Source organism: Salminus brasiliensis, chromosome 8 (genome assembly GCF_030463535.1).
Source record: "Salminus brasiliensis chromosome 8, fSalBra1.hap2, whole genome shotgun sequence".
Lineage (NCBI taxonomy): Eukaryota > Metazoa > Chordata > Actinopteri > Characiformes > Bryconidae > Salminus > Salminus brasiliensis.
In genome coordinates this window covers 3,849,740-3,861,006 of record NC_132885.1, presented here as the reverse complement: position 1 = coordinate 3,861,006, position 11,267 = coordinate 3,849,740, and positions in this window count along the sequence as shown.

The window sequence follows — 11,267 nt, the reverse complement described above, 5'->3', positions numbered from 1 at the left end:
GATGTGTTCAGCACAGGCCGGGCAAGCTTTTTTTGTAAGTGAATATGTTAAATAAACAATGAAATAAATAAACAAATACACAAATAATCACACTTTGTGCCGGCGCCCCACTCCTGCTGCGACCTTAAGCAGCGCAGAGCTGCAGGAGTAATCTCTCTGTAGGTAATGCTCCACTTCACTTCCACTGAGACATCGCACCCTTCAGATCGCCTCTGTGAAACACACTTGCTCAGTCCGAGGAGAGGAGGCCTGTTTTTAGCCCTGGTGGAACAGTAAACACACATTAGTAGTGTCCATCCATCCATCCATCCATCCATCCATCTATCTATCTATCTATCTATGCATCCATCCATCCATCTATATACCCATCTATCTTCTTAGCCGCTTCTTCCTGTTCAAGGTCATTTCATCATTAAGCGCAAGGCAGGAATACCCCCTGCCACCAGTCCATCACAGGGTACCACACACACTTATTCACTTACACACTCACATCCAGCAGCAATTTAGCATTGCCAGTTCATCAAACGGAGGGAGGAAACCGGAGTACCCGGAGGAAAGCAAGGAAGAACTGGGACATTTATAATGAATCTTTTACACTCTAGACTTCATATTTGTAGGATAAAAAAGACTACCAGCATGATCAACCTGACCATGATGGTTGACCAGCACGTCCAGCTTGACCAAGACAGTCTACAGATAGTATGACCAACTTGAACTATATTGTTAAACAGTGTGTCTGACTCGATCAAGAAGGTTGAACAGTATCAACAGCTTGATTAAGGTGGTTGACCAGCATGACCAGCCTGACAAAGATGGTTGATCAGCATGTCCAGCTGGACCAAAATGGCTCACTAGCATGTCCAGCTTGACTAAAGTAGTTCTGATGCCCAGCTTCTCCTAGATGGTCCTAGCATGACTATCTTGATCAAGACAGTTGACCAGCATACCTACCTTCATCAAGATGGTTGACCAGCATGCCCATCTTGACCAAGTTGTTTGACCAGCATGTCCAGCTTGAACAAGATGACCAGCATGACCAAAAAAGCTCACCAGCATATCTATCTAGTCCAATATTATTGACCAATCTGACCAAAATGGTCTACAAGCATGATTAGCATGACCAAGATGGTTGACCAGCGTGGCAAGGTTTACCAAGATGGCCGAACAGCATGTCCAGCTTGACCAAGGTAGCTTTAATGACCTGCTAGAACAAGATGGCCTACCAGAATTACCAGCCTGGCCAACCCAGCATGCCTAGCTTTATCCTAGATGTACTTCTAGCATGACTACCGTTATCAAGACAGTTGACCAGCATGCCCATCTTGACCAAGATGTTTGACCAGCATGTCTAGCTTTAACAAGATGACCAGCATGGACAAAAAAGCTCACCAGCATATCCATCCTGTCCAATATAGTTGACCAACCTGACCAAAATGGTCTACAAGCATGATTAGCATGACCAAGATGGTTGACCAGCGTGGCAAGGTTTACCAAGATGGCTGATCAGCATGTCCATCTTGACCATGATGGTTGATCAGTATTGCCGAACAAGATGGCTCACCAGCATGAGTAGCTTGACCGAAATGTCTCAATGGCATATCCAGCTTGGCATATCCAAGTTGGTTGACCACCATGACTAGCTTGACCAAGATAGTCTACACTGATGACCTGCTAGAACAAGACAGTATACCAGCATGTCCAGCATGTCTTAGAAGGCAAACCAGCATGACCAACCCAACTAAACATGACCACCTTGACTTTTATGGTATAGAAACTGGCCAGTCTGGGTGAATCTGGAGAAACGAGCAGGACGGTCACATGATAGGTCTCAAAATTGGCTGTTGGTGCTTTACAGTCATCAGACCCAGCTTTATATTACAGACTCTTATCAGGGATTGTAGAGCATGATGGCAGGATTGAGAACAAAAGCAGAAATCATCATAACATGACTCTGGATTGGACAGCCATGGTTTTACTCTCCATGGTCCAAATCAAGCTCTGTATACACACCCAGATTTAACACAGACCCAGGCCAGTAAATCAGTTTCCTAAGAAGTGGGTGGACACTGCGTACCTGCACCTCCCCACCACTACAGTAGAGATTCTGCTGCCAAAGCAGTATTTCTAATCCTCAGTGCCTCGGGCTACACCAGTAGGAGGGGAGAGGAAGCGCTTTGAACTGGTAAGATGTTGGTTGGAACCTGGAGAGATTATGGAAAAGTGTGTGTGAGGAGAGAGTGAGAGAGCGAGAGAGAGAGATGCAGTAAGACTGCAAATCTGTCTTGAATTCCAACAAGCCAACAACTCACAGGAGACTTTGCGCTACACTCGGCTGAAGATTTAAGGAGTTGTCAGTTGTGTTGAAGTCGTACGTCTGTTGTATAACCGCCAACCACAGGAGTACGGTATTTCTACCTCTGTCATGAATATTTCTGCCTTTGGTAAATGAACTGTGTGATAAATAAATCCAGTTTATACAGTTCTATTATTCCAAATGTAGTCGATCATCCGAGAAATGTTTGGTGTCTGAAGTTCGCCTCTGTCAGTGTTGTGCTGGAGCTACGAGGTTAAAGTAGCTAACAGTCAATGGAAGTTTGAATGAACTGTCAGGCTAACAGGCCAGCTGACAGATCCAGCTCAAGACCAGCTTTAGCTTGTATCTGGTTTTGGATGGTCTGCTCAGAGCTGCTCTTTAATGGTCAAGGTGGGTAAAAAAAAGGTAAAAAAAAAGGTCATCCAGATAAAAACGTACCATATACTGGTAAGCTGGCTGGATAACCAGCTCTTGACCAGCATAGTGCATTTTGCATTTGATCATTTGGTCAACCAGCTTGGTCTTTTTGGCTATGCTGATCGACCAGCATGGTCAAGTTTTGTCATAATGGTGGTTTTGCTGGTTGTGCTTATAGGCCAGCTAAACCATCAATCTCAAATGAAAGCATGCCCCATAGTGGTCAAGAGTTGATCTGGTCAACCAGTTTGGTCATGCAGGTTGACCATTATGGTCAAGCTTGGTCATATGGGGGGTCTAGCTTGGTCTTGCTGGCTGCGCTTACAGGCCAGCCAAACCATCAACCTCACATGAAAACAGACCCTATAGTGGTCAAGAGTTGATCTGGTCAACCAGTTTGGTTATGCAGGTCATGCTGGTGGACCATTATGGTGAAGATGGTCATACTGTGGGGTCTAGCTTGGTCTTGCTGGTTGTGCTTGTAGGCCAGATAAACCATCAACCTCAAAAGAAAACGTACCTTATAGTGGTTAAGAGTTGATCTGGTCAACCATTTTGGTTAGGCAGGTCATGCTGATGGACCATTATGGTCAAGCTTGGCCATACTGGGGATCTAGCTTGGTCTTGCTGGTGGTCTAGCTTGGTCTTGCTGGTGGTGCTTGTAGGCCAGATAAACCATCAACCTCAAAAGAAAACGTACCTTAGTTAACCTAGTGGTTAAGAGTTGATCTGGTCAACCAGTTCAGTTATGCAGGTCATGCTGATCGACCAGCACGGTCAAGCTTGGTCATGCTGGTGGTCTAGCTTGGTCTCGTTGGTCATGTGGGTCAACCAGCATAATCAAGCCTGATCAAACTGGTGGTCTAGGGTGGTCAGGTTAATCATGCTTGATCATAAATTCATAAAACACGTTTGCACTATCCCAGAGGAGGTGGTCAGTCCTGTCGGGTCCTGACCACTGAAGAACAGGGTGAAAGGAGGCTGATAACAGAGTCTGCAGAGAAACAGACGGATACAGTCTGGACTTACAGGACTACACAGTGCTCCTGTACGCTCAGTGCAGCTGATAGAATGGGCCGGGTTCACCCCAAACCAGGGGTGGTCATAATGTTCTGATAGGACTGGGTATTGTTTAGTGGTCCATATTCAACAGCTGTGTACATAGTTCTTCTACTCACATTTGATTATTCCATGTACAAATGTCCAAATGTTTGTGGAAAATCTTTCTTCTGAATGCATTCAGCTAGCTATTGCTGACAAAGAAATACTGCCAATAGAATAGGACTCTCTGGAGCAGATAAACATAAACCTATTGGCACCATGCTGCCTAATGCCCGGCCTGGGCTTTTGGGTGGGATGAGTTAGGGAGTTAGGAATGAGGTGGTGTGGTGATCATCCAATATTCTGACCTTGCTAACACTCCTGACCGCACAGACGCTCATGTTGCAGAATGCAATCAAACCCTCACAGCAATGCTCCTCCAAAATCTAGTAGCAAGCCTTCTTCCTTGGACAGTAGAGACTCCAAATCCAACAAAAGCAGGGCCAACTCTTTCTTTAATACCCCTGATTTCAGAAGAAACAATGATTGAGCAGGTGTCCAAATACTTTTGTCCTTTTAGTGTAATAGAATTGAATCACAAGCTTTCAAAAGAATCCAAACAAATCATGATCAGATCAATCTAGTAATTTAAGCTGAATAAATAAATGAATGAAGTCGGTGAGACTGGAGAGAGCATAGAACCGCCACAGAACCAGTCCATATTACACTGGGGTCAGAAACCCACCCCTGTTTGGCAACTTGAAGAGTCCAGAAACTACAACCAATTCCCCAAACATCCTGTCTGACAGACGCTTCTTTCTGAGGCCTTTTGTCCCGTCTCTTTCAACAATGCCCTCCTGTTCATTGCTAAGTGGGAAAGGGGTAAAAGTGTGATGGCTCAGGACTCAGGATCTGGGTCACGGTATAGTGCCTCCCTGAGTTCAGATATTACTAGTAGACTTTGGGCCTGATTTTGCCTGATTCCCCCTGAGGAAGCCCACGTCTGAGTGAATGACTCTTTTCTCAGCAGCTGGGCCTGCAGTTTGCAAATATGCCTCTGTCCCTTCACTGAACACTCCACTAATGCAAAAGCCAGGAAACAAACCCGTTCCAGGGACACACTGCATAATACAGCCATTGTTGGGACAGCCAAATACACATCTGTGTGTGTCTCTCTCTGTGTGTGTATGTCATCAAGGTTTCCAAAAGGATCTGACATGTAGATGGATGCTTTTTGGTCATATGAAATATTTACTTAGTGCAGTCAGTGAGGAGGGGACGATTTCAGACATGAAGGAATGTGAGGCTCATGAGTTATAGAGGTTATAAATGGTGTTCTGCTCCTGAGCAACATCAATATGGACCCAAACACAGACAGAATCCAGTGATATTTCAACCTGAACCATAACACTGCCTAAATTCATCAATTTGTCAGTCTGACCCCAGCGCAGTCCAGGTCCACCTCCACCAAAGGCAATTACAACCCATCAGTATTTAAGTGTGAACTCATAGAGTAAATTCACCAGAATTAAATTCCAATTTTGAACATGAACCCAAGCCCAAATCTTTAGTATATCATTTTTTAGCATAAACACAATACAAATACACCCAAATATGGTTAATATGCACCAATATTCCAAAGTAAACTAAGCTTAAAACTAATCTAAATCAGTGTTTCAATATGAATTCAAAATAGTCCAAATGTACCAAAATCCCAACATGAACCCGAACATTGTCCAAATCCACCAATATAAAAGTATAAACCCAAACACAATCCAAACCATCAATATTTCAATATGAACTCAATATAAATGAACTTAAACTAGATTTTAACATGTGCAACCCACCAATCTATGAATAACATGGTGCAAATCCATCACTTTTCCAATGTAAACACAAAATAAATCCAAATCCGAATCAGTATTTCAATATGAATATTTCAAAATAGTCCACATTTACTGGAATAGTAACATAAACAGTGCAAATCCATCAACATATTGCAATGTAAATCCGAATCAGTATATCAGTATACCAATACACCAATACAAAATGCATAACTTAACTTAAATACAGCTCAAATTTACCAGGATTTAACATGAACAGTGCAAACCCACCAATTCAGGAATAACAAGGACAATAATTACACGAATAACAACAAATGTTCAATGTCAACATGAAAGAAATCAGAATCAGAAATCAGAATTTCAGTAGGAACTTTAAAGCAGTCAGATTTACCAGAATTGTAACATAAACAGTGCAAATCCACCAACACATGAATATGAACTCAAACATGGTGCAAATCCACCAATAAAACACCAGTAAGAAATCAGAATCCATCAGCATTCCAACATGAACCTAAACACAGCCCAGAAAATACCAGAATTTTAACATGAACAGTGTAAACCCACCAATCTATGAATATATACCCAAATACAATCCAAATCCACCAATTTTCAATAAAAACTCAAAAGAAATCAGAATCAGTATTTCAGTATGAACTTCGAAATAGTGCAAATTTACCAGATTTGTAACATAATCAGTTAAAATCCATCAGCATATGAATATGAAACTAAACATGATCCAAATCCATCAATATTTCACAGTAAAATCAGAATCAGTATTTTAATTTGGTGTGAGGCACAACAGATGACACCACTACCTGCCAGTGAGCTACCACAATATGTGGGAGACTGGGGTTCGATTCCCGGTCTGGGTGTTTATGCAGTGCTACACCAATAAGAGTCCTTGGGCAAGACTCCTAACACTACATTGGGCCACCTCTGTAATATGAGTAACCCTGTAAGTCCAAAATCACCAAAATTCCAATATGTCCAATTCCACCAATATAAGAAAAGAAACCCAAACCTACAAAATCAGTATTTCAATATGAACTAAACTAAATTTTACAAAAAGTGAACAGTCCAAATCCACCAATCAACAGCATGAAATGTGAACATTAACACAGTCCAAATCAGTTCATGGATATGAACCCAAACACAGTCCAAATCCACCAAAATTACAACATAAATATAAACCCAACCCCATTCAACCCCACAAAACATATGAATATCAACCTAAAATCATCAGAATCCAGCAGTATTTCAGTATAATCTCCAAATTCACCAGAATTCCAACATGAATCCAAAGTCAATAATAAATCAGAATTCATCAGCATTTCAACTTGAACTCAAACTAAGCCCAAAGCTACCTGAATTTAACATGAACAGAGCAAATCCACCAATCTATGAATATATACCCAAACACAATCCAAATCCACCAATTTCAGATTTCTTCAAAATAAGACTTCAAAATAGTCAAAAATCACCAAAATACTAATATGCCCAATTCCACCATTATAAGAACCCAACCCTAAAAAATCATTATTTTATAAACCCAAACCCATTCAACCCCACAAAACATGTGAATATCAATTCAAAGTCATCCGAATCCACCAGTATGAACTCATTATCTCCAAATTCACCAGAATTCCAACACAAACCCAAACACAGTCCAAATCCACCAATTTCAGATGTAACTTGAAAATATTCCAAAATTACCAGAATTCCAATACGAACCCAAACACAATCCAAATCCACCAATATAAGAACCCAAACCTAAAAAAAACAGTATTTTAATATGAACTCCTAAAATTTACCAGAATTTTAAAAGTGAAAGAATTTTAACAGTCCAAATCCACCAAATTTACAACATGAATATAAACCCAACTCGAACCCAAACACAGTCCAAATCCACTAATTTCAGATGTAACTTCCAAATAGTCCAAAATGACCAGAATTCCAAAAGTGAACAGTCCAAATCAACAGTATGAAATGTGAACATTAACACAGTCCAAATAAGTTCATGGATATGAACCCAAACACAGTCCAAATCCACCAAAATTACAACATAAATATAAACCCAATCCCATTCAACCCCACAAAACACATAAATATCAACCTAAAATCATCAGAATCCACCAGTATTTCAGTATAATCTCCAAATTCACCAGAATTCCAACTCGAACCCAAACACAGTTCAAATCCGCCAATACTTCAATATGGGTCTAACCACCAGCCAAACCCACCAGTATAAACCAGCACCAAGCTTCCTCAGCTCTCTGTACTCAGGCCTGGGCTTCCTGAAAGCACTTGAGCTCAAAGATGACTCTTGAAGGGTTGAGCGAGCATCACACAGTACACTCTCTCTACCAGCCTAGATGATCTTAGCGCTACGATGCTTTTGGGAAACTGGGCTTACTCCTCCTCAGGCCTGCTGCTGGTTTGAAGACTGGGTTCCCCAACACTCCCCCTCGCTCTCTCCCTGTCTCTGTCTTTTAACTCTCTCTGTCTTTATCTCCTTCCAAATTTCTCTCTCTCTCTTGTTCTCTCTGTAACAGATGTGCTCAGATGTTGCTAGCTGCTCCTTGTCCATCTAAAGCATGGCTGAATCAATCACGCACCTGAGCCGCCCACCAGATCAGACCGAAGAAGCATCAATAAGAGAAGCGTCCAGCGAGAAATCCTCTGAACAACAAACCATACATCGTTTCCCTCGTTACACCAAACACAGTCAATCAGTCAAGCCATGTTGGGGGTCTGGCGTTTGCTTCTTTAGATCAGGAGGGCAAGGAGGAAACCTTTGTTGTTGTAAAAAGGAAGGTTCTTACCAGAGAACAAAGACCTTGACAAAGGACCAGGACGTCTGGATGCTCTTATCCAGAGAGACTTACCAAAGTGCGTAGTCACTCACGCAGAATATCCTAAAGCTAGTGCCGATAGCCCCCCGATTCAAGATATTTTAGAGCTCAGTCCACACCAGAAGTGAGCTGGACAGTAAACCTAATCCAACAATTGGTAAGGCTTTACTCAGAGCGGTCCTCTGTAGGTGATTAATAAACTCCTGAAGATGTCCTGTTGGTGCAGTTCTGATGTTCAGCAGGTTTACTGTTGATCTCTTGTATTTACTGTATATCTCACTCTCATCAAACAGAACCTACCCAAAACATACCTGGCCCTAATTCTAACCTTAACATCAACCCAAACCTAATCCTATTCCTCATCCTGGCCCTAATTAACATCAACCCAAAACCTAATCCTAACCCTCATCCTGACCCTAATTCTAACCTTAACATCAACCCAAAACCTAATCCTATTCCTCATCCTGGCCCTAATTAACATCAACCCAAAACCTAATCCTAACCCTCATCCTGACCCTAATTAACATCAACCCAAAACCTAATCCTAACCCTCATCCTGACCCTAATTAACATCAACCCAAAACCTAATCCTAACCCTCATCCTGACCCTAATTAACATCAACCCAAAACCTAATCCTAACCCTCATCCTGGCCCTAATTCTAACCTTAACATCAACCCAAAACCTAATCCTATTCCTCATCCTGGCCCTAATTAACATCAACCCAAAACCTAATCCTAACCCTCATCCTGACCCTAATTAACATCAACCCAAAACCTAATCCTAACCCTCATCCTGACCCTAATTAACATCAACCCAAAACCTAATCCTAACCCTCATCCTGGCCCTAATTCTAACCTTAACATCAACCCAAAACCTAATCCTATTCCTCATCCTGGCCCTAATTAACATCAACCCAAAACCTAATCCTAACCCTCATCCTGACCCTAATTAACATCAACCCAAAACCTAATCCTAACCCTCATCCTGACCCTAATTAACATCAACCCAAAACCTAATCCTAACCCTCATCCTGACCCTAATTAACATCAACCCAAAACCTAATCCTAACCCTCATCCTGACCCTAATTAACATCAACCCAAAACCTAATCCTAACCCTCATCCTGACCCTAATTAACATCAACCCAAAACCTAATCCTAACCCTCATCCTGGCCCTAATTCTAACCTTAACATCAACCCAAAACCTAATCCTAACCCTCATCCTGGCCCTAATTAACATCAACCCAAAACCTAATCCTAACCCTCATCCTGGCCCTAATTCTAACCTTAACATCAACCCAAACCTAATCCTATTCCTCATCCTGGCCCTAATTAACATCAACCCAAAAACTAATCCTAACCCTCATCCTGGCCCTAATTAACCTCAACCTCAACTCTACCCTCACCTCACCTCACCTCACCTCACCTCCAAGCCTAAACCCCTAATCCTAACTCTAACCTCAACCCAAATCCTAATCTTAACCTCAACCCAAAAATCTAACCTTAACATCAATCCTAAGCCTAAAACCCTAACCTTCATCCTGGCCCTGGAAACACAGCAGGAGCCGTGACACCTTCAACATCTCCCATGAGGAGGCAAATAAAGCAGTAAATCCCGAGCAAGCTTCCCTCTGATCCGAGCGCGACACCTAAGACAAGGACCCGTAATAGAACAGCTGGCGAATTACACAAGTGCGAGTGATTACACTGAGAAGACTCTCCCTCTCTTTCTGAGCTGCAGACGGAAAGGCATTGTGCTCTATTATCTCAGCATCTGCTGCTGAAGCCTACGAGCAGCACGCCGGAACGCTCAGACCCCCGGCTCCGCCGATGTGGGGAAGCTGATTACGCCGGTGTTTCGTTACGCCGCGCCTTTTGTCATCGTGTCAGGCGATAAACCTGTGTCATGTTCTTCTTTATCCGTCTCTCGCCCCGACATCAAGGTAATGAAAGCTGCCGTGCTGAATGTGAACGTGGCCTTCATGCAGAAAGTCTTCTAAAGCTTCCTTCACAAGGGGTGTGTAAAGTGATCTTCCATTGTGGCCTGTTAAAAAGCTCCCGTATGCCCGACACACTCTGGGGTTTCCACACTGAAGGACGCTGGTCTGGGGGCAGCAACAGTGAGGAGAAGGCCAAAGAACATGCTTGAGTTTGACTTGTGGACAACAAGAAGGTCCATAATTGCTGGAATCTTGGCTTTAATGACTAGAATTGCAAGGGAAATTGGTCAGAGCAGAAATACAGCACAGTGCAGATGACCCACGTCTCTCAGCAGCGAGAGAGTCTTTACTGTAGAAGATAATCCTTTATTAGTCCCAGAGACCCAAAACCTAATCCTAACCCTCATCCTGGCCCTAATTCTAACCTTAACATCAACCCAAAACCTAATCCTAACCCTCATCCTGGCCCTGAATAACATCAACCCAAAACCTAATCCTAACCCTCATCTTGGCCTTAATCCTAACCTTAATCTCAACCATAAGACTGAAACCCTAACCCTGGCCCTATTCCTAACCTTAATCTTAACCCAATGCCTAATCCTAACCCTGATCCTGACCCTAATTAACATCAACCCAAAACCTAATTCTAACCCTCATCCTGGCCCTAATTAACATCAACCCAAAACCTAATCCTAACCCTCATCCTGGCCCTAATTAACATCAACCCAAAACCTAATCCTAACCCTCATCCTGGCCCTAATTAACATCAACCCAAAACCTAATCCTAACCCTCATCCTGGCCCTAATTAACATCAACCCAAAACCTAATCCTAACCCTCATCCTGGCCCTAATTAACA